Consider the following 18887-nt stretch of genomic DNA (forward strand, 5'->3'; position numbering starts at 1 on the left):
AACAAGTGTGTTCATGCTTAATTCAGTTACATTTAACAAGATCAATACTGGCAGAAATATTTTCTTTTACCTCTGTTTTAGATCAACCTCTGTTTTATATCAACCAAGGCTTATGCAATTGACAAGAGGAGTGTGGTTAAACCTTGTTGCATTGTTGTTATCTGTGAGTGTTTCTAAGTACAATTGCATTCCGTGTTAGGAGAAAGAGATGAAGAAGCAAATTTAACACAGCCAAAGGCAATACATTTCAGAAATATATTCAGGCCCTGAAGTTTGTGTGGGTTTTTTAAACTAGTCCTTGATTTTGCAAGCTAGTTTACACTACAGGTGAAATACAAGTTGTGTGTGAATTTCCCCATGGGATTTCTATGTGTTTTTCAAAAGGTGCTTGCTTAGGGGTGAACAGGCTTAGGGCCTGGGCTTTAAAAGACTGAAAAGATGTGTTCTACATCTAAATAACTTAGAAGAGGATTCCCAAGTTATAATTACATCTTACTTTCATCAGGGCTACATTTAACAGAAATTCTTCCAGCAAATTTTTCTTTATTCAGCTATCTACCACTAAAAAAGCAAAGCAAGAACCAGTCAGGAAATAAGTAATCCACATCTGCACAGCTGGATCAAGAGTGGCTACTTCTCCTTACCTAAATCAGTGCATTAATTTCCTTATTTTGTCCTCCATGTGTGTCCTTGTGTTGCTTGGTATAATATGTGTCAGTATTATTTGTTGTCACTTCTCAAACTAAAGCTGTGACACTAACCCTGCCAGCCAAGGGAAAAAAGCTACACACAGAGGCAACACAAGCCAGTATTGTTTAAATCAGATGAGCCCAGTGGTGTGGAAATTGCTTCTGTTGCATAAGTGTGCTCACTGGTAGACCCAAACTGATGGACTGGTAAGCATACATAATTAGCCCAACACCTGTGGATGTAATTCTATACTGCTTTGGTGAAAGAAGTACTGTAATAATAGGCAGGAGATCTTTCTATCAGATTCTCTTTCTACCACTAGAAATTAGTTTCCACCTTTCGGCCACTTTTCACCTGTCCACTAATCGTCACCTGTAAATGTGCTGAAACACATCGTAAATGAGCATACAAAGGCTTTCTCCGGCAATTAATCACAACCATCTCTACCCAGGAAGGGACTGCTTACAGCAGCCTTGCATGGTAATTCAGGGCAGGAAAGAAGCAGATTTTTCCCCTTCAAATAGCAGGAAGAGTTCAGATTAGGCAGCACTGTCCTTGGGAGCAGAAATGCAGCGGCAAAGCCTTCCTTAACTCTCTGCTCAGACGAGGCGTTCTGCAGCCTCTCTGGGAAAGCACTTGTTGCTGGCCGCACCCCTGGGTCCAGCACCTTGTCCTGGGAAGAGCTGTCCTCGGTCACCTGCCCCATAGCTTCCCGCATGAAAAGGTGAGGTTAGGTGGTCTTGCCACACTTGAAGGTTGTCGCCTGCCCGGGAGATGAATAAGCAAAAAGCCAGACCCTCTGTCTAGGGATGTCTCCTAAAAGGTGCTAGTTCAAAGCCCCGCCTAAAGGGTAGGTGGAAGCCTCGTAGGTAAGACACGCAACTACTCCGCACGGGAGGATTCCCAAAGAAAGCACCGATCCCGTCGGATGGGGTGCAGCTCATCAAGCTGCACAGGCTGTTACAGGCTGTTGAGCATCTCACAAAGGGCATTTGAGGTGGGGGAGGCCTCAGGGAAAACTTGCGGCAGGATGCTGAGCTGGGGGCGCCTGGAGCTCCGCAGGGCCCGCTCCCCGGCGGCTCCCGCCCCTCCGGCGGAGCGCGCTGCGCTCCCGCGGCTGCGGCGGGGCTCCCCCGCTCCGTGCGGCCCCAGCGCCCGCCCCAGGGGCCGCGCCCGCCACCTCCCCGGCGGGGCCGCTGTCCCCGGGACGCCGTGACGGCTGTGCGCTCCCCGCCCTTCTCACCGCCCCTCTCCCCTTTCCTCCTCCTCCTCTTCCTCCTCCTCCTTCGGGAGCCTTGCCTCCCCTGCACACCTGCCTTGCCATTTGTCGGTGGCTTTGCTAGGAGGGGGGAATTTTCCCTCGGTCCCTTGCAGCATCCCTCCCCGGCACACACACACACACACACACACACGCACAAGACACGCTCGCTCTCACGGCCGGACGGGCAGGAGCACCGCGCTGCCCGTGCCTCGGCGGCCGCCGCCTCTCGGCGCCCGGCCCCGCGCTCCCCGCCGCCGCGGGGCGTCCTCCGCCTGCTGCAGCGCCGCCGGGCCCGGCAGCCGCCGAAGGGGGGCGGCGGCGGCGGCTCCCGCTGCTCCGCGGCCCCGCACCGGCAGCGGGAGGTAGGTACGGCGGTCCCGCGGCGGCAGCGCGCCCCGGGCGGCTCCCGGCGCTGCGGAGGGACGGGCACGGAGGGAAGGAGGGAGGGGAGGGCGGCGGGAGCGGGGCGAGACGCGCTGCCCCAGCCCCGCCGGCGGCGCTCGCCTCGCCCGGCTCCGGCTGCGCTCCCGCGGGGCCCCCGCGCCGCCCCCGCCGCTGCCCGGCGCCCCCCGGGCACCGGCTCTTCCCGGTGAGTCAGAAAGTTTGCTCTCCTGGGCGCCCCGTGTTTGTTGTTGTTTGGGGTCCGCCTGTTTAGGCTGGGCTTTTATTTTCCCATTCCCGCTAGCGGGCTATTTATTTATTTATTTTTAATTTCTTCCCTTTTTTTTTTTTTTTTTTTTTTTTAATTGCAGTCGCTGCTGCAGCACGGGTAGAACGGGGCTCCCGCGCTGTCCCCGCCTCGCCGGGCAGCTCCCCCGGGGCACACGCGTGGGCAGGCGGGCAGCGCAGCCGGGGCCGGGGTCCCTCCGCTGCCCCCTTCCCTCTAAGAGCTTCCCCCTGCGGCTGCGAGGTCGCCGGCAGCCCCCCTGCAGTTGGCAGAGCAGTTTGTGGTGGCAGCTCGGGAGGAGGCTGTCCCATTCCTCTCCTGTTTCTCCTCGTTCCTTGGGAGAGTGTTTTAAAGCAGGTTTCAGTGAAGCTGTAGCTGACAGGATCCTGGTATCACCGAGACCTGCGCTCCGTTTTGTAACTAGCAGTGCTACTGTAGCGGGTTATCAGCTGGGGAACAGCCGTGTTCGACCCTGGTGAGGAGAGGGATTGGTTGTGGGTCATGTCCATCTTCCGCTGCTTTCATCTAATTGCTAGAAGTAGCTTGCTGTTGTTCGGGGTAGAAGAAGCTCGCCTGCATTTTACTCTTTTGTTCTTTAATTCTAAATGTGGCTTGGTGGGGGCTCCTAGCTTCTGATAGGAAACTATCAGAAACTATAGAGGTTGAATAAATCCACCCCTAAGCAGGAGAGGCAAGAAGCTTTCAGGTCGTTCCCATGAACTGTGTATTTTCTATGTTGTGTGTTGTCACTTTTTTTTCTTATCCCTGGGAGTTATGCTGTAGCATCTCAAAAGCTTTGATTTTTTTTGCAATGAACCTCATTCACTTTTTTCCCCCCCTCAAATTTAAAATGGAGTGATAAAATGCATAGGTGTTAATAAGTAAGTTGAAAGGACTTTGAAAAAGTGCATTTTGTGCATGGTGTGAAATTGTAGATATACATAAAACAGTAATAACTACTCTGCAGGTTTTATTTTAAACCTTCCTCTCTATGACTTTGTTCTGAACTCTCTTCATCTGTCTCTCAGCTTTTAAGTCTGATTGTTTTCTGCAGTTGAGGTCTCCTGTCATGTTGTGGGAATGCATTGGTAGGCACCCACATTTGCCTGGTTCTCATAATCTTTTATGCTCTCATTTTGCAAAGACCTGCCACGGTCAAAAGTATGTGAAATTTGCTATTGTGGCTTTCAATTTTAGATCACTTTTCCTGCTGCTTTTATTAATTTATCTATTTGATTATTTATTTATTTATGTTACAACTGGAGGGGGAATAGGGAATTGTCTCTGACTTTTCTACCTGTCTGAATGTACAAGAAAAAAGCCCCACAAAATTATGTAAAGAAATTAAAGCACTGGAACAACCTAGATCTGAATTCCAAGAACAAAAATTACGTTGGCATGTGTGCTTGCCCGCACCAGGCGTTCTGCAGCATGTGGTATTTACAGAACTTGCAGTGTACAGTAGCTCTCCAGTAGTAAGAGAACGCTTTGTATCCTTGGAAGTGAGAGAGTCTTTGACAAGTCAGCAAAACTATAGATACAGTCAAGGAAGGCTGATACACGTGTGAGTGTGTGCATATATAAATATCACCAGATTGCCTGAGTTAATTTTTCCTCAGTATAGTTTGTCTTCCTCAGCCTGGAATATATACATTTCCCTGAATTTTGAGGCATTTTTTTACTGCTCTTCTCTGTGTGCATGTGTTTTAATGTTAGTCTTAATCTCACTGTAAAATACGAAATAATCCGGTAATAGATTTAGAAGACTTTATTGCCAGGCAAACCAGGCAATAGATCATGAAATCAGACAATAGTATTTTGTTTCCTAGCAACCCCCTACTGCAAACAGAAAACAAAACGGTGGTGGATGCTTCCACATCATGATAGCTATATGTTGAAATCCCCAAGTAGTAGATACTGAAGTACTAATTGTGCTGGGAGATTCACTCCTCTATTTGTTTCAGCTGCTTTGTTAATATTTTCCTTTTTTGAAAAAGATTTACTGGGGTAAATGCAGTTAAATGTTTAAAATTTCACTCTGGTCTTGTAATGATAATGTCTGTTAGAATGAAGAGTGCACAAAAATTAAGCAGAATTTTTACCATTAAGAATGATTTGGAGTTGTCTGTTCTTATTGCAGGACTGTCTCTAAATCTGTGCTGTTACAGACCCTTGAAAATCAGATAGATCATCTCCTGTATCCAACATCCAATATCTTTCTGGATTTTGTGTTGTTAGTCATCCTTTAGCTTTGTGTTTTAAAACTATGTTTATTAGAATGTATTGGAAGAAAAATCCTTTGTGGCTCCTAGGAATGGAAAGTAAAATCTTAAGTGCATCTTTGCTGTGTTTATGTTCTTGGCACCCAGTTCAGCCCTTCCAAGGATTCTGTGCTATCACCGTGCAGCAGGATTGGGTCCTAAGCTGTCATCTTTCTAAAAGTGCTTTTGATAATGCAGTAATTCCCTTAGTTAGAGTGCCTGAGCGCTGAAATGGCATCTCGACCCTGAATCAATCTGGGATGCACTTTGTGCACTGCCATCTATCTGAAAAAATCCATTAGTGCAAGCTGGAGATCTGACCTGGGATGGGTGCAGGTGTCTGTGCTCTGGAAGCTGCTGGAGATGCTGAGCTGCCGTAGGAAAAGAAGGTGAGCAGGCACAGATGTGTAGTTGTATCTACAATGCAGCTGAGAAGTTTCTATGTTTTTGTCTCTGTTTTATAGGAGAAAATGGCAAAAAGGTGTTTGCCGAGTTTTACCTACAGGTCTTCACTATCCAGCAGTGTTTACAGACACCACACAGTAAATTGAAACAGAGGTAGTTTTCCTATTGGTTGCATCAGGGATTCTGTGAAAGTGAAAATAATATTCCAGTCTGGGAAACTGTAAAATCACAAGAAAAATTTGCTGTGGGGAAGACAGCAAACTCAGTCATGTATGCATTATTAAACAACAGTATTTGTGCTTGGCATGGGAAGGGTGTTCTCTGAGTGACTTAGGGGTTCACAGCATTATTTAAGAGATCCCATCTGCAGTCACAGACAATTTATTTATATTGCCTATAGATATTTTCCTGGTTCATCTCAAATACTGAGGTACAAAAAGGTTACAGCAGATGCCACTTGAATAAAAAGGGTTGAAGTGGAATGGCCAGAGTATTATAATTCAGATAAATATCTATGAGCAGTTACTTTCTTGTCTATATTTGAAATCACATATTTTAGTGCATGTGTGGATGGTTTAGTTTAGAACATGCTAATTGAATTTTGGAAGGCTTTATGGATCGAGAGGAAGTAGTCATTTTCCAATTTTTCTTCTCCATTTCTTTCTCAGATGGCACTACTCCCAAAACTTGAATCTCACAATTAGGTAGTCCACAGATGAAGCTTGATATGGCTGCCTAATTGCGGTCCCTACTTTGCCTCTGCCTGTGTTTGCCAGGCAGCAGAATGAGAAAAGGCAAAGAAAACAAAAAGTACAAACAAAAAAAGGGGGAGAGAAAGGTCATGAAGTATTCTGTATATAAACAATGGAAGTCATTTGGAAGCGATTTTAAATGCTCTCCATGAAACTTCTTTTATGCCAGCTGCATTTGTTGCTGGTGGTGAATGTAAAGCTTTCATCTGCTGTAATGTGGGTCGGCCACTGGTGGAGACAGCCAACCCATGACCCTAACCAAAGACCTTCTTCTCCCTTCTCCCCACTAAAGCTCATCTTAAGCAGAGCAGTGAGTTATGTCCATTCCATTTAAAGACATTTAGAAGACAAGAATTAAGAAATGGACAGGTTTGTTCTCTCTCTTTACCTGCACAATCATGGTTGTGGCTAATGAGCTACCAGGGAATGTGCTGCATGTTTTGCTGAGATACACGAGTTCTTCAAAATTTTGCAAAAGGGTTTCTTTTATTATTATTTTTCAGAGTACTGAAGCAATGAGAATATAGTTACTTACTGCATATTTAAATCTATAGGCTTCATGATTGCTGCACTGAGGGATATTTACCTAGGTATTTATTTCCTGTTCTTTTAGGAAACGAACGAAAGCATGATGCCAGTTCTGGGCTCTCTTGAAGCTTTTTTTTTTTTGTAAAAACCGGTTACTTTAAATCATTGAGCTGTCAATTCTTGCCAAATACAGAAAGTAGACCATTCAAGTGATTACAGAACCTGAGGATTTGGTTCAGCAGAGCACCCAATTTTTTTTTAAAGTGTGTGCTTAAGCTCATCTCTACTTGCAGAGATCAATTGGATTTTAAAAAGTGGTGAAAGTTAGGCATGTAATTAAATGCTTTTAAACAGGGCAAAACCTTTAAAACTGATATCTTTGCTTTGTAGTAAACAGAACTTCAGGACAATTTCTCCAGGATAGTAGAGTGAAGGGAACAAGTAGGGGGAAAAGGCAAGTTCTTGGGGCAAGGGGTATCAAATCAGGAATTCACTGGTGAGTGATAATGATGCTAAAAGGGATTGAGAATGAGTCTGGAATGGGATTTGATTACAGAAAAGCATGGTTTGTGCTTGAGCTGTCAAGAAAAAGGTACCCTTTTGGTGAACAAAGACGTGGGATTCCCTTTTTGTAAGAATCTGTGTGAACACAGGTGAAAACTGAATATCATCTTAACAGGAAGGTATTGACAATTTGACTGGAGTTCAAAGAAGACCAACAAAATACTCATGGGTCTGGAGAAACTAGCTTGAAGGGAAACATTCAAAAATAGACATTTCTAGACTGGGACTGAACATGGGGAGATGAGTTAACTACCCATCTCCCCATAGGTAGTTAACATGAGGACTGCTTTGACTAAAATACATTTCAAACACAGACATCTGTGTTTGAAATGTCTTTCAGTCAAAGTAGCTAGATTTTTTTTCCTGCCTTGTGTGAGAGAATACCTAGGGTTAAATGGAGAAATTGAGGAAATGAAAGTTTAAGATGAATTCTGGGCCGAAACTCAGTAATAGAAAAATATATTGTAGCCTATATTAGCCTGGGTGTAGTGCAAGCCCCCCACAACTCTTCAGATGTTTAAAATAAGAGTAGGCAAATTTTTGGCAGGTGAACTGGGGAAGGGAATCCTGCATTTTCAAGGAGATGAGGCACAAGATCTAACAGCCTCTTTACATGCTTCTGGTTTGTTCTAGTTTCAGCTGAAGGTTACAGAAGATCAGATCCCAGGCCAGCCAGCCTTGGTTTCCAGTGCTGAGTTGTGTTCTGTGTTTTTATAATGAAGAATTCAGAACAGGGTTATCATGCAGGCTCAGGCTGAGTCAGTGATGGGATTGTGGATGTACGAGGATTAGCTGCAGTAGATTTTTTTAGTAAACAGCTATGGGTTAATAATTTACTTGTTTTCTCTTTTGGAAATGATGAGCATCTCAGGTGGTGTAAAGGGCACAGAGGTGACAGCTTCCTCTTTCTTGACATTTTCTGCAGCATTTTTTTATCATTTGAGGACACTTACTGCCATCAGGTGCAATGATGGATAGCAGGTACTGCTCCTTCCTTCCTGTTCTCCCATCACAGTGCCCTGATCTCAGCACAGCTGTCTCCTGTGATCTGGCTAGTCAGTGTGCAGTGCAAGTCCTTATGACCTCTGCCACCAGTGGTGTATTGTCTGGTAGAGACTGAGAAAGGGGGAGAGACATAGATAGAATCTTTCCAAATGTCTCCATCATCCAGGTGCAGGTTCAAGGTATAATAACAGCTTTCTTGAGGAACCTTTTCCTGGAATGAACTCAATACACTGGTTTATTGCAATTCATGTTATTCAAAGCAAGCATTCAGAAAAACACTGTTGTGCAGACTGATATCATCAGGGAATGTTTTCCAACAGCCATGCCAATTGTAGAGGAGGAGGTGGATTTCCCTCTGCTGTGCTTTATGGATACCTGACAGCCAACTGTTAAACAAGCCTATTTTGGTAACCATAAGGTAAAAAACAAGTGATCCAGAATAACCCTTCTTAGCATGTTAATGATTAAAGCAGTAATCCTGCAGGAGTATCACATACAAGGGAAGGCTGATCTGGGGTAGAGCTGGTTGGTGAGACTGACCTTTAGTTTAAGTACTTGACAGTGCAAGAAAGGAGTGTTTTGAAGTAGTGGAAGATTGATTTAGGTCTTGTGTGCAGTATAACATGAAAAAAATTGGTCTATCTATTAAAAACCAGTACACTCCCAATACACTCTAGGTGTATTTGCTTATATAGAGATCCTCTGAGAGGTAAGCCAGCTCCTTGTCTCTGGGAGTTGGTGGATAGGTTGCTGATGGAGGTCTGAGAAGAGGTTCATTTTGAAGGAATTAAATTGAAGGAAGCTTTGGTGTTTTTGGGCAGAACATAAGGATTAAGACTGAGGTTGATTGCTAATGCATTGCTTCTGCTAGAGGGACAGTTTTTTGGGGGATGGATAATTTGTTTGTAGATGGATGAGTCAGATAAATAGAACCCATACAGTTGATCAGGTGGATCAATCTTGGTAGGTGCTGGTGATCAAATTGTGTAGATTGGTTTACTTGGAATTATTTGTGTGTGTTAATAACACTCTTCTGTATAAGTGTGTCTAAGATCAGGCTTGTTGGATGGGATAATTTAGACTGAAAGGTACTGTGTAAATGTAAGATTATTATCTCTCCTTTTCAGGGAGAAGCTAGGTCAACAGTAATCTTAATTACAACTTGTTTCTGTTAATAGATCTTTATTTTTAGAGTTTAGTTAAATGAGGCTTTAAACTGCTTTTATACAGGTACTTTTTACGTCGTGTTACCATTTGGGATGTGGGGTTTTGTATATTGGATCTTAGCATTGCTTGTGGAGGAACAGTTTCCCCATGTCTAGAGTGGATAATGCACAACTATTCTGGTATGGCAGGTTGTCTCTATACAGGTTTTAAAGGGACCTGTGCCCTACACACAGTGTAGAAATGCTTCAGGGCATAACAGTTCTGCCCGGGGTAGAATACAGTGAGGATTTAATAGTATTTTTAACAATTCTGTTTAGATTTATTCATTCCTTTTAGGAAGCATTTTGTCAGGGAAGCAAAGAAGAAATGAAATAGAAGAGGCTGATAAAGGCATGGGGTGAATTTAGGGAGGTGGATTGTAATAACCAGAATGAGAACATGCTCTTAGAATGAGCACTGGCTCCTCTGCCCTTATAAGAAGTATTTCAGCAATGACAAATAAGTTTGTTTCATCTGGAAGCAGCAGATTGCTTCCTAGTATTTTGCTGGTCTGACATTCTGTGAAATTGTGTTATATCCTAATTCAGTGGCTGTTCTGTATATAGAATAAGAGCTTGCTATTTTCTACCAAGTGAAGCATTCCCTCTCCTTCTGCAGTGGTAGAGGTATTTTGGTGTTAGAGGTCCATGGATTAATCTCTTCTGATGACTTCTGATACATGTTGGCATGGCTCAGAAAAGAGAGCTGCACTTTCTGAAAAGCGATTTGCTTAGTTTAGAGTTTTTCTTGGAGGTGGGACCTTTGCTTAGCAGTGAAATCTACTGAGATCACAGCACAGGGTGGTATGGTTACTGACACATCAGAGTGTGGCTGTGATCCTCTGCTGGCAGGTATGGATGTGAGCAAGCACTCTGTGGATTTACTAGCTGTGAGTGGTCTGTTCACGCATCCTCCTGCCTCCCCACGCACATGTCCTTCTGGCTTCTACTGTCTTCAGGCAGAGCATAAGTGGAAGTATTGGTGACATGCTGTTCCATAAGAAAGCAGATAATTTAAAGATCCTGGAAAGTACATTTGACTTAGAATCTTCTATATGTTGTCTTTCCATTAGTTTGCCTGAAATGAACATCTCTCCGGTTAATTTCATTTTAGCTAATGAAGGCACCCTTGGCCATTTTTTGGTTCACGTTTATACATATCTTCAGAGTAAGAGGAAACACCATTTGTGCTGATGAATCATTTTCTGCAGTGTAATTTCCCATTTCATATGAACCAGAGAGCCATTACCATTTAATTCACTGACAGCCTGTGAGGGAACATGCCATTTCAGTTCCTAGAGGGACCTGGGTGAAACTTGAGCGAGAGCCTCAGTGTTGCCAATCTACTTAGCTACTCAGTTTCTTATCAATTCTGTAAGCTTAACACTATTATGTAAAAGCATGTGAAACCAGGTATGGTGTGTATGTCATTAGCTGGCTTTTTCAGTTTTGTTCTTTGTGATATGCTTGCTTAACTTCTGTATCATTTTACAGAACAAATGTAATGTGTAGTTTATATTGTTTTCTTTACAAAAGATAAGGGAGCTGTAAATTCACCCTATGAAGGAAACTATTAGCATTTTTTAAGTAAAAGGAGACTGGAAAATTGGAATTTCTTTTTCAGTTTCTTGGAAAATGCTAAGGGAGATTATATAACTGCATGAAGTCTCTGGGGAAAAGGAAGAAGAAGCCTTGCTGATAATGAAAGAACCAAGTAGCTGCTTAATGTAATCTGCTTTTCATGGAAAGTGATGAGATGAGAGACCTGTGCAGTCAGAGCAGGATTCATTTGTTCAAAGCTAAAAAGTGGGCAGCGCTTCTGATGTGCAATCCTGTATAAGGCCAGCTTGCTGGTCTGATACTTATGCTTACCTTTTCCACAGTAACAAAGTTTATTCTGTTCAGTGTTATATTCTACAAATAAAGCAGATATTATAAAAATAATAGTTTTTAGGCTCATCTTCCCCAAGAATCAAGGGAGTAGTTTGAAGCGAGTCAGTCAACTCACTATAATCAAACAATTCTTCTATACCTCAAGTATAAATGCTGCATGTGTAGCTAGGCAGAAAGGACTAGTGGTCATCTTGAAATGATGAAGAAAGTCAGTTTCTTTTGATTCTCCAGTGTCAGACAGGCTACCCAAGGAAATTGAATATTGATTTGAAAGCAGAAGGTTGAATTTGATAATCCTGAAGATGAGATCCCTTGCATCATTGAACTGCAGCTTCAAACTTGATAGCTTCAAGCTTGATACAAACTTTGCATCATTGAAGTACAGCTGTGATAATCACTGAAGTCACTGTTCTAGGTTTCAATGGCACTTCAATGTAATTTCCTTGTAGAGGAATCATTTTGTTATGAGGGGACAAAGAGCAAGAGCCACTCATGTTTTAAACACGAGGAAAATGAAGACTTCTGAGTTGGTGAGAAACCTCCTTTCTTGCTAACACAAAATGAGCAATATGGAGTGAGGTGTAAGCCTGTATGTACTGCCCTTTCAAAGACATTTAAATTCAGTAGTTCACTGTTAAACCGATGAAGGAAAAGGGCAATGCAAAACTCAGAACTGAACCTAAATGAAACAGCACTTCTGTTAATGCAAGGTGTTTAGTGAATATGAAAAGTGTTCAGAAAGTGGCTAGAGGCATCCATGCAAGACAAAACACAGACTAGTAGTAGTGCTCCCAGCCATGTCTCCAAGGGATGCCACAGGATGACTGTACAACAAGGAGTCATTCTGTAAGTGCCTGAGGAGCAAGCGTAGTAGTGGCAGAAACAAATTGAAATGAGAACTTCTGAGGTAGGTTTGTCCTGATGCTGAGTTCATCTTGGTGAGAGAGAATCTGTAAATAGTTTTTATACTGCATTGTATAATTCTTTTATATTTTTATATAAATATAAAAAATCCCCAGAGACTCTCCAGGGAAGTGAAAATTTTAGGAAGGCACATAATGATGGTTTCAGAAGGATTTCAAGCAGCTACAGCCTGATGATGCTCCAGTTCAGATGGAAACTTTCTTCATCTAACTTGCAAATAACTGACATCAGATATCTGAGAAAATATTGAAAGAGACGTCAGTAGCTATAAAAACTGAATTGCAAGATTAAATGTTTTATGTGAAAATGGAGAACAGGAAGAAGTCTGACCTGCAAGGAAAAAGTCTACAATGCCCACAGTGAGTAGAGTAAAAGTAATAGGCTGAATATGTTGACAGAAATAAAAAGTTTAGAAAGTTTTTTCTAGTGACAAGGATGCAGAAGGATCCTAGCATGGGTTGTGTGGACACTGTGGGGCTTTATCAGTTGATAAAGAATTTGATAGATATAACTGCGTTGTCTCGAAAGAGTGCAACTGATCCTGTTGCATGGTTGTTTCCAGCTTTTTTTGTCTGTGATTCTCACCAAGCCCTGCAGTGAGTGGGATAACAGGAAGTGAGACAGAACGAGCATGGTTTCCTAACTTAAGCTGAAATCCAGATGATCAGTCTGTTACTCCTGTTTGTGTCAGAACAGTGGAATATATAACAGTTGAGTTGTAGGAGATGCTGGCAGTTGAACATGGATACTTCAGGCTTGAGAATTTTCTTCCCTGTCCAGCTAAGTGTGGGGCGTTTTTCCATGTTGCACAGTTAGGCTTGAGACATTTTGATAAATTCACTTTGTCATGCATGATCCCACCCTAACACAACTTGAGGTTCAGACCTGACTGGTACAAAACCATCACGAAGCAAGCATAGCTGGAGAGAAAATTAATCTGTCTTCAAAAAGCTTATGTAGCCATGTCCAAGTTGTTAAGGCACCCCTGAAAATAAACTTAAATGAATGGTAGATCTTACTGTCTAAAGACTTAAAACTTAGCTACTGTGTTTTTGTGTGTTTTGACTCGTATGCTTTCAGTTTTGGACCACGTTGGAGGAATGATCATGTTACAAAATTAGTTTGGTAGTCTGCGGTTTGTGTTTTTAATAGTAAATGTTTTGTGGACTTCTTGCAGTATTTCCAGTGACTGTCTTCAATCAGAGGAAGAAAGTTGCTTGAGTTCTGAGAAGCATGTGGAGAAAAGAATAAGATTCCATTAGACCCTAGTTTCTGCTTTTCTCCAGATGTTTACTCCATAACTAGTAGTAAAAGTAGCACGTAGACCAATAAAAATAACATAGTATATTAGAAGTACCAGAATATGAGTTCTTTTGGCAGAGAATGTTGAGCTCTCCTAGAAAACAAATTAGTTCCTGTGCATTATGTGTTCATGGAGGTTAACATGAGTAATGAGTCAAATGTTCTTTTAAGATGTATGGGCCAGATTCAGATCCCCAGCGATTTAAATTTTGAGTAATTCAAAAGATATTTATGAGTTATACTTCAATATAAGATTACAATCTGGTTCTTATTCTGTACGATTTTAATAAGGTTATAAAAGGGGAATTCATCTTCATTTTCCAAATGTGTAGCAAGTTACATAATTAATCCAATGTTGTCTTCATTCTGGAGGAGGCTGTTTAACTAGAATTTCTTTGTCAAATACCATGCAGACAAGCTCATGTGGTGGTAACATTAACTAATGATAGAGTTATCCAGATATGCAGTTCTATCATTAACTTGAATTGTTTTCAGTAGAGAAAGAACACGTTGCTGAAGAGAAGAAAGCATGCAATTTTTGCAGTCACTATGCAATTAGCTCATATAACCCCTGTGCTCGTCATGCTTTGTGTAAGATCCAGGGTGACCAACTGTAGGTCATTTATGTGAGAACAAAGACCCTGGGGCTGAGAGACAGTTTATTAAGATAATACTGTGGTGTGAAGATCAACTGTCACAGCAGTTGCCAATGGAAGCATGTCTGTATTTATTGAATGCTTGCATAAATAACAGTTGCTTGAGTTGGGATGTTTTTAATAGTAAAAGATGGGGAAAATAATCAGATAAATGGTGATGGTGTGAGCACAGAGCCAACCTTACCTTGTTTTCTGCAGCCTCTCCTTTAGTGGCAATGGCTCTGTGGATTTTCTGGTGCAAGGCTGAGTGCCTGCCATTTTAACCATGGGATTTTTAGAATTTTTGCCCTTTAATTATCCACTCATTTTCATTAAAATGAAGGGACCTCTGTCAGTTTTGGCTGCTCTTATCCCATGTCACCCAAAGTTAGCAAAGAAAAGGGAGGAGAAACAGATTAAGTTGCTGGCAGAGCATCATTTAAGATTCATTCTCAGGAAGCAGGGCTAAAAAGTATTTTTCCCAGATGTTTCTCTTTCCAGATAGAAAAAAGAAAAGTTGAATTGAATTCTTTCATCCATGACAAAGACTACAAAGTGTATTGTCACTTGCTGGTGCCTCAGTGTGTTTGTCATTGGGAAGCCCACAGCAATGTGCTTTCTAAATGGTTTATGAAAAACGGACATACAATCTGTTTAAAACAAAATAAACTTGTTGCTTTTATCTGTTAAAGCAAAACAAAGCTGCTCTTGTTTGCAGAATATTCAATGACCTTAGCGTGTGTGTAATGGCACGTCTGGTGCACTGTTACAAACCAAAGTAAGAGAAGCAAGTTCTTTGTCACAGTGTCTCATAGAGCATTTTCTGTGTATATTTTTCTACTAAAAATCTTTGATAATCTGTTGTTAAATATGAAAGCTTCTTATTTCAGCTTTACAAGAATATCAGATTCTTCTCTCTGAAGCACAAAGAAAACTCCGTGCTTAAGATTCAGTTTTGCAAACCCTTCCCCCTTCTTGAAACATTCATGTGGAGATACACCATTAACTGTGAAATTCCCTAGCAACCTTAACTGCCTAGAAGAAGAAATCCAAACCCCAGGAATACTCAGTTCTCAAGAGCATTTCTACTGTCTTTTGTTAATATTCATTATGTTCTTATAAGTGATTTGATATATTCTTTTGAGGGTCTTTCCTATTTTTTTCTCTCCATTCCAGTGGTTGTTGGAGCAGTGCAGTATTCCTGCTGGTGGGAAGTAGAACCCAAAACTTCTTGCCATCTGTCCTAGAAAGCCTTCAAAAATCCACTTCATGCTGATTCCTTTGCTAATTTCTTTGACAGTCCATAATTTAAAAAAAAATAAATTTAGCAATGACTAAGTCTTTGACAGGTGATAGAGTAATTATTAGTATTTTATAGCATAATATATTGCTTGCTAACTCAGCTTAGGGAGAAAAGTCATTCTTTCATATACATGCTGGCAGTAATATGTAGTATCTTGATGGGTTTTCTACCTCTTAGTTCTCTTACCTAGTAAAGACTAGCCATCCATACAAATCCAGAGCTGATGCTATGGCATGCAGTATCTCAGGTGTCTCAGTGCAGAAAATCATTCAGGCGTTGCTTCAGCTCATGCTTAATCCCATGGGAGCTGAGAGGTTCTGGCAAAAAAATCCCACTGCTTGATAGAGACAGGGCTGAACATTAAAATGAAATCAAATGAAACTTCATTAGCCAATGAAATTAATTTCACTTACTTTTGTTCCAGCTCTGGTTTCTACAGTACAGTAATTTCATGATTATGAGCTGCACCTGATTATAAGCCGCACTTCCGGGTGTTGGCAACTTTTTGTTCTTTGTCCATATATAAGCCACACCTGATTATAAGCCGCACGTTACAATACAAAGTGTGATAAGAGGTATCTATTCTATCACCATCTGTTGAGGGTGGGGGCAGTGATCCTTATCTCAACGGCAGATATTCTGCTAATGGGCCATCCATTGAAACCAGGCAGGGCATTGTTCTTTATCTTTTCACAACCCATCCTTCCTCCAGCGAGTCATTGTCTGCTAATGGCCCATTGAGTCCCACTGTGGGACTGATAAAATTACTTCATCCCATTGGAAGTTGCTCCAACCAGGGGGAAGAGCCCAACATTTCTTACCAAGATAAAAACAGAGGTTTTGGGACACTAAGGGAACCCCTTTCTCCACTGGACTCCAGAGGAAAACCAGATTTCTCCACATCACCGCTGGACCTCCGAAGGGAAACTGCACCTTCTACAGGAGCACTGCTCCAACTGAATCACATCTGTCACTGCAGGAGGATGCAGCCACCATTTAATGGGACTGCTGCCAACACCCTGCCTGAGGGGTGTCAGGTTGTACTCTGCCTGATGGGGTGTCAGGTTGTACTCTGCCTTTGTCAGGGTTTGGAGTTTGTTTCTTTGTAGTACTGTGTTTCTATTTTAATTTCCCTAGAAAAGAACTGTTATTCCTAATTCCCCTATCTTTGCCTGAAAGCCCCTTGATTTCAAAATTATAATAATTTGGAGGGAGGGGGTTTACATTCTCCATTTCAAAGAGAAGCTCCTGCCTTTCTCAGCGGACACCTGTCCTGCAAACTAAAACAGCAACTTTTCGTTCCTTGTCCATATATAAGCCACACCTGATTATAAGCCACACTTCGGAATCAGACCAAAATTTTAGTCAAAATGGTACAGTTTATAATTGTGAAATTATTGTAATTTTTGAGGAGGATGTGGAGATGTGGTAGTTTGTTGGGATTTGTTTGGTTTGGTTATTTGTATGGGCTTTTGTGGTTGATTGATTTTTTTTTTGTTTTTTTTTAATTGTAAGCTATCTCTTCTGTGTGCCCATCTCTATCACTTTTTGTCTTCTTTCATTTTTGTAATCCTCCATTCTCCTTTTTTTTGTTAATCTGTCTGCCCCATGTTTTTTTTTCACATCCTCTGTTTCTTTTATACAGTAAATTCACGAATACAAGCCGCACGGAGTATAAGCTGCATATCCGGTGTGTTGGCAACATTGATGTCTTTGTCAATAAATAAGCCGCACCCGGAATATTAGCTGCACTTTAGTTCGCCGCGAACTTTCACAAAGTCGTCATTTAGTAACACAATCGCGGGATCGCCGGGGCTTACTGGCTTACTGCCGACCTCGGAAACATTGTTTCCAAGTGAAAAAAGACACACCCTTTATTTACAAGCCGAAAAAGACAGCAACAATAGTGTGGTCATTTTGCGAGCATTCCCAATGGATCCGCGTTGCCTTTAAACAGCCGCTCAGCCACGCGGGCAGGCAGCTGAGCTCCGAGCGGAGCCACATCTCCATGCTGGCACAGGAGCGGCCGCTGTAGCCCTCGCAGCCCCGCGGGGCGAGCGGCCGTTGTAGCCCTCGCGGCCCGCAGAGTGAACGGCCGTTGTAGCCCTCGCGGCCCGCGGGGCGAGCGGCCGTTGTAGCCCTCTCCCTGCGAGCCGAGTGGCCGTTCTACCCCTCTCCCTGCAGGCTGAGCGGCTCCCCCAGCCCTCTCCCTGCGAGCCGATCGCCCACTTCATCCCTCTCCCTGCGGGGAGAGAGGCTCCCCCAGCCCTCTCCCTGCGAGCCCAGCCAGCCCCGCAGCCGCACAAGACTGAAAACACTTTAAAAAGTACAGAGAAATATCACACACTTTTATCGAACTGCCGAGGTAACTCGCCGAGGTAACTCACCCCGATAACAACCCCCGCCCCTCAGTAACGCCGCCATCCACAGGCAGGCAATAAGCTGTTCTCTGATTGGTTCATCGTCGGAACAACAGGAAACCATGGATTTCAAACTGTTTCGGCTCGGGACTGGACTGGTATGATACTAGGTAAGGGCAGATATCACATTTTTGTTCATAGATTAGCCGCACCCAAATATTAGCCACACTTCCGGGTTTCCACCAAAATTTTTGTCTAATTACTGCGGCTTGTATTCGTGAAATTACTGTAATTCAAATGTGTTACTGTTTCCTTTTCTTGCTCTCTTAGTCCCTTTTACTCGCTTTTCCCACTATTTTATATTTTGAGGCTCTATCCTAGAGATTCTAATTAATTTATTTCTACAGGGATAGAATTGTAGACTACTCTAGATTTCCCTTTTTGTATTGCGCAAGTGAGAGAAATGGAGAAATGTGCCCATGGAGCAAAGATGGATAGTGGTAACCCAGCAGTGCTGTATGACCACACTTAATTTCTTTTTGTTCAAAGGCTTAGAAACTCAAGTTTCTCTCTTGAGTTCAGGGCTCAGGTAGGCTTTCCTGTCACCTTGCTCTCAAAAGTAATTTTCTAATAGCAATCTCTGTTTTGCTCCTTGCATTATATAGGATCAGTAGTATAAGAGCCTGCGTGTGCCTCTTTGAGTGTACAGTAAATTCACGAATACAAGCCTCACTGAGTATAAGCCGCATCTCTGGGTGTTGGCAAATATTTTGTTCTTTGTCCATAAATAAGCTGCACCTGAATATAAGCCGCTCTGTCGTTCGCAGCAAGGACCCGCGTGCAACAAAGTTACCAAATACTAACAGAACCACAGCATGGCGGGGGGTTTACTGGCTCAGCTAAGGCTGTGCAGGCTCGGCCCACTCGGGGCTGCTGAAGGGGCCAGGTGGCCCAGCTTGGTGGTGCCACTCGGGGCTGGCCGCCGCCTCTGAGTTCGCTCGCCCCGGCCCCGCTCCCGCCCCGGCGCTGGCCGGGCACGGAGAGCGTGCCCCGCTCGTGCCGCGGCGCCAGCTGGGCAAGGAGCGCCCCCTGCTCCCACCACGGCGGCGGAGGGCGGGGGCAGAGCCCCCCC

General features: G+C 43.1%; 1 protein-coding gene across 6 annotated transcripts in view; it reads left to right on the forward strand.

Annotated features, from left to right (window-relative positions):
- Positions 1-2243: 2243 nt before the first annotated feature.
- The window catches only part of ENOX1 (ecto-NOX disulfide-thiol exchanger 1), a 362795-nt gene continuing 346151 nt past the window's right edge, over positions 2244-18887 (forward strand). For 4 of the 6 annotated variants that reach the window (XM_033051505.1, XM_033051506.1, XM_033051498.1 and 1 more), the window contains exon 1: positions 2244-2313. The gene's annotated coding sequence lies outside the window, so the exon portion shown is untranslated. Of the gene's footprint in view, positions 2314-2521; positions 2541-2882; positions 3094-18887 lie in introns of those variants that run through there. The other 2 variants (XM_033051499.1, XM_033051500.2) reach the window with 2 other exon arrangements.

This window comes from Catharus ustulatus, chromosome 2, assembly GCF_009819885.2.
Source record: "Catharus ustulatus isolate bCatUst1 chromosome 2, bCatUst1.pri.v2, whole genome shotgun sequence".
NCBI classification, from domain to species: domain Eukaryota; kingdom Metazoa; phylum Chordata; class Aves; order Passeriformes; family Turdidae; genus Catharus; species Catharus ustulatus.